A 5,369-nucleotide genomic window follows, 5' to 3' on the forward strand; every position below is an offset into this window, starting at 1 on the left:
CCTCGCTCGCGCCCGCAGCTGCAGGCGGACGGCGGCGGGGCCGAGACAGCGGCTGCAGCGGCGGCGGCCCCAGCCGGCGTCAGTCAGACTGGAGCCGAGGAGCCTCCGCGCCCGTATTAGTGCGCCGACCTGGAAAGCGGCCAGGCGGCCCTGCTCCGCCAGCCCCGCCCGCTCGCCCGCCAGCCCGCCCGGCCTCCTGGGCATCGGAGCCGCGGGGAGGGGGCGGCCGGGCCACGTGCGCGGAAGCCGGCCGCGGGCAGCAGCCCACGGCTCCCACCCCGGCCAGACCGCCTTCCTGCGCCCCCGTGTGCCCCCCGCCCGCCCACGATCACCCCCGCGCGGGCCGCCCCGCCAGCGTGGGTCACCTCGAGTCTCTCTGTCCCCATCTTCCCCAGCAGTCTCCCCGCTACCTAGAGCTTAGGCAGCCAGAGTGGGTTGACAGTGTAACGAAAACATAGGACACATGAGTGCCCCTTTTGTGGTTACTGCTCCTTGCTCTTTCTTCTACTGAGCTATCTTCCTGGCTCACTGCTACTTGCTCTTTCTTGATGAGCTTTTCAGGGTAAAGGGGATCCTGCCAACAGTCCCAGAGCAATTGGTTTGCACTGGCGCGGAAAATAAAATAAAAAACTAATCGCTCTGAGCTATGCGTAGGGGCTCAAACTAGTCTTATGATCATGAGGATTGTAATTTCTTTACGCAAGCATACAATATCTAATCTAATTAAAGATAGAACCTTCTGGCACACAGCAATTTTAATATATAGTACAACCTTCTTGACTTGCTGCCTGGGCGTCCCCTACATGGTCCTCCTCTGCAGGGCATTGTGGACTCTCCAACTCGCTCCAAAATGCCACTAAAAATACCACTGATGACCTCACGGCCTCGAGCGTCCCATCAAGCAGGAGCGCTTAACAGAAAGAGCTTTGGCTGCAGATGGATCCTGGAATAAAGCTTCCTCTGACCCTGTGTACACAAAAATCAGTCCTCCAGCGAGGCCCTGTACCTTTGAAATGTAAACGCAACGCCTGGAGTTTAAGCTGTTTTTTCAAGTTCTGAAAGCGCTGCACGTTGAGATAGACGATGCTTTCCTATTATACCATTGATGTTGAACAATGACCTTGTTTAAAACACTTCCATAGTAGTAGAACTTTAAATACCATGCATTAATTTAAATTTAAATTATTTTTCTAACAGCAGGGGCCACATACTTAGGCTCCCAGCTAGACATTAGGTTTGAAATTGCCCTGGTGAGATGTACCAGGAAACGTGCAGACTGTTAAAAGCTACAGATACTGCAGATAGTATTTTAAGGATTATGCATGGTGTGCACTTTACTGCAAGTAAACTAATTAGGGCCTCGGAATTGATACTGTGTGGCTCAGGTTTTAAAAATCTGATATTAAGAAAAGAAAATGTCCCTCACTCATTTCCTTTCTCCTACAGGAACAAGATGCAGAGGCTGTAATGAAGAAGAAAAGTAGTAACCGCTGCAGTGTTGGCTCATGCTGCTGGAGTAGAGTCTTCTCTAAATTCACAGAATTCTCTTGGCTCTTGGCAAGACTTGGATTAACAGACTACATGAGAATTCGTAGTCTTGCTTTTTCCATGCGTTCTCATCTACATAGAGGGAAATGTCTGCACTCTGATGACAGTGTTTCCTCTCCAAGGATTAGCTTGTCACTGACACAGTCCCTCGCCTGTATTCCTCCAAATTAGCATATAAAGTTAATCCGTAAGAATAATTTCTAGTGAGTTTTAACAAAGACAGAATTTTAGTCTTGGGAAAGAAGGCTGAATGTCGATGCCCTTTTTCAGAAGTTGACTCCCCTGGTTATAAAAAAATCTAGTTTGTTTTGTTATTCTCCCATGATATCTTGACTGACTGCAGTTTTACTGCCTAACAGAACTTCTAACAAAACATCACATTATGGGAATCCTATGAGAATTGAAAGTCAGTCAGCAGTTGCGATTTGGTGGAAATACCTTTAAAACTTCGGTGCAGGCCACAAAGCCACGCCAACACTAAGATTGTTCTTTTCTAAAAGATTGTAGGGTCTTGACTGAATTTGAGCATCTCAGTAATATGAAGGGCAGCTTTCTTGCCCATCCCAGGAGAGGGCTGTTTCATCATATTTGCTCTATGCTTGGTGCTATAATTTGGGTCTAAAATGTCTCCCAAAGACCTGTGGTAAAGGATTGTTCCCTCTTGGTACTATTGGGATGTGGTGGAAGCTTTAAGAGGCAGAGCTTGGCCTGAGGAAGTTAAGTCTTTGGAGGCAAGCCCCTTGGAGACTCACTGGCCCTCCTCCCTCAGTGCCCCTCTCCCTCCCTGCCTTCTAACTGCTATGAAGTGGACAGTTTCCTCCACGATGTGCTCTGCTACCACAGGCCGGAAAAAGACAAAGCCAAGCAACCATGAACTGAAAACCCCTGAAACCAGAAGCCAAAATAAACGTTCCTTTTTATCAGATCATTTAATGTGGGTATTTGTTACAGAGCTGGAAAGCTGACTAGGACAGCCAGCATAAAACAAGATTGTGACAAGATTGGCCACTTATGGGTGAAAAGTCATCTTGGTGCATCTCTTCATGTTTCACCCAGTGTGACGATGGTTCTGCTCAGGGTCCTGTGTCAGAAATGCAGCCTGCGCATCCCTCTCATTTTAATCTCCTTTGAACATTTTATGTGTAACTCTATCTTCCACCTCTACCTCAGAGTTGGCTTAAAGGTCATTCCAAAACCATAGTGAGCACCAGTTACTTGCACTGACTCTAAAGTACTGGTCCTATAAAATTATGGGAAAAAATAGGATAGATATGTAGCTACTTTCTCTTAGTTCAATTAGAAGATTTGTACTAATATTGTTTAGACAAGATATCATGTCTGCATCTTGTGCTATGAATAACTGCTATGAAGACAATATACAATGTATTAATTATTATAACTGTCCTACTAAATTGTTTTGAAACTGTCTCAATGCTATTTCTTTCTCAATAAAATCAATAATAAAAAAAGCTTTATGGGCAATATTCAGGCACTAGTACACAGAGCAAGGAAAATTAGAATTCAGTGTCTCTGTAGTCTATTAGGTATTATTAAGTCAGAATTCTGTAAGAGATCCCACCTTCCTTGATTTACACCCAAGCAAGACACATTAATTAGCAAGATACTGGTATTTACTATAGATAGCTCATTTAACAAATTTTGTCATTGAAGTCTTTGGGTCTTTGTCATCATTTGTGTTGTAAATTTTGTTATCAATTTTTTCATAACTTGAAGTAACATCTCATTATAAATGATTCTCTATAAAAATCTATAAACATAAGAAAATAAAGTACTGGTCCTCAGTGAACTTGGACTAAGAGAGGCAAACAGCCCAAAGATTATCAGATGTGTATGTCACTGTAGGGGAGGGGCATGCAACGTGCTGTCGGGAAGGACACTGCACCAAGAAACTACAGCCCCAGTCTGCGGGAGTCCAAAGCCCTGGCACTGAGCTGCTAATCCTCACGTCTTCCTGCAATTCAAAGTGGAACTGTAAAGGGTGTAAGCAGAATGAGACATGGCCAGGGACATTCTAGGCTACAGAATGGAAGAGTGGGCAAGGCAGGGTGGCATCCCTAGGAGGAAAGGGGAGCACTGAGGCAGCCACTGGGGCCAGCGAGGTGGGAGATGGCATCTGTAGCAGGGCATGTCTGAGATGCTAGGAGAGCAGGGAAGGACACATTTCATGTCATTTTATGGAAGGGAAAACTAATAGAAATTGGGAGAAAAAGGGCCGGCCAAATAGCTCAGTGGATTAAAGCACTTGCAAGCAGGCGCTAGGGCTGGGGTTCGATCCCCAGGCCTGCCATGCCACCCCTTGCACGCTGAGATGGCAATTGAGACTGGGTGTGGTGGTGACTGCCTGTAATCCCAGCGTTTGGGAGGCTGTAAACAGGAGAATCACTATGAGTCGGATCTAGTCGTGAGACCCTGAACACCCTGTAGACCCTTCCCTAAAATACAGAAAAGAAACGAAAAGAAATTGGGAGAAAAGAAAACCCAACCCTGGAGGAATCAGTATGAGAGGTTGGAAGAAATATATATTATGAAGCAAGAAACTGCGTTTGGAGGAAATGGTAAGAGAAAATCACCCTTTTCCTCGCACAATTGTTTTGTGAATGTATTTGTTGTTTCTTTTGCACCCATGGCAGCATCACGACATGAATTTCTACAACCTGTTTATGTGCTTGTCTAGATTGCCCCCTCTATAGGGTGCTCACTACTGCTGCTTCTGCACAACCTGGATGGGTCCCTGACACATCACAGTGCCCGTATGTATTTGCCCAGTGAGCTGCGTGCTTGGCAGGTGGTTTAAAATGCCAGAAAGGTGATTGGTGGACAGAAGCAGCTTTGGAATGCATCAGTACAGGTGATAGCGGGCGCCTGGGAGGGACTAAGATTCCTGATAAGTAGAAGACAAGAAAGAACAGAGGGGTGGAGGGCCAGGAGAGCCTCCCAGATAGCAGGGAAGCCTCCCTCTAAAGGCTCTGCTACAGCTTCCTCGGAGCCTTCCCTGTGAAGTCAGAAGAGGCAGAGGCAGCTCCATAACCTTGGCGATGGCCATGTCGCTCCAGTCTGTAGTCTGAAGCCGGGGTTGTAGTTTCAAAAGATAACAGACATCTCACATCTTATGGAAAATCTTACATTTTAAAAAGTGTTGCTCGCTAGCAACAGATTTTTTTTTTTTTTGGCAGAACCGGGGATTGAACTCAGGCCCTTGTGCTTGCCAGGGTAGCAACAGATATTTTTAAGGGGCAGACAAAACAAAATATTCATGAGCCAAGTCTGACTGGTGGTGCACCATCACGGAGCTTCGCACCCTGTACCCCATTCAGCATCTCTTGTTTTCCACAGGAAAAGCAATACCTGAGTTTAAGTGAGGGCACAAAAGCTTTCCCTGATTCTGTGTAATGTGCAACCTTCACTCCGCTCTCAACATCACTGAGCAGTGACAGTTGCACCTTTTTTTTTTTTTTTTTTGAGAAAACGTCCCGCTATGCACCCCAGGCTGGACTTGAGCTCACTTGGTAGCCCAAGCTGGCCTCAAACTCGAAGCAATTCTCCTGCCTCGGCCTACCGAGTGCTCCACTACAGCCTGCTCCCCCTTTATTTTTTGTGACCCAGCCCTTTCATCACCCCTGTGTGTGGCTTCTGCCTTTTATGCCATTGCTTGATTTCAGCACTGCTCCAATATTTCAGAGGTCTCCAGTACCATCTGAATCATTAATTTTTCTTTATCTTTATTCTTTTCTAAGTTTTGAAATGTATCTTTACTGTTCATTAAATTCAGGTTAGTACAGTATTCAAATTAATATAATTCG

The 5,369-nt window shown here is 46.0% G+C and overlaps 1 protein-coding gene across 1 annotated transcript in view; it reads right to left on the reverse strand.

Moving 5' to 3' along the window:
- The window catches only part of Smad9 (SMAD family member 9), a 72,833-nt gene extending 72,448 nt beyond the window's left edge, over window positions 1-385 (reverse strand). The window contains exon 1 of the mRNA XM_023715078.1: window positions 366-385. The gene's annotated coding sequence lies outside the window, so the exon portion shown is untranslated. The remainder of the gene's footprint in view (window positions 1-365) is intronic.
- Between the last annotated feature and the right edge of the window lie 4,984 nt (window positions 386-5,369).

The sequence above is a fragment of the Octodon degus genome, unplaced genomic scaffold (assembly GCF_000260255.1).
Source record: "Octodon degus isolate 3935 unplaced genomic scaffold, OctDeg1.0 scaffold00038, whole genome shotgun sequence".
NCBI classification, from domain to species: Eukaryota; Metazoa; Chordata; class Mammalia; order Rodentia; family Octodontidae; genus Octodon; species Octodon degus.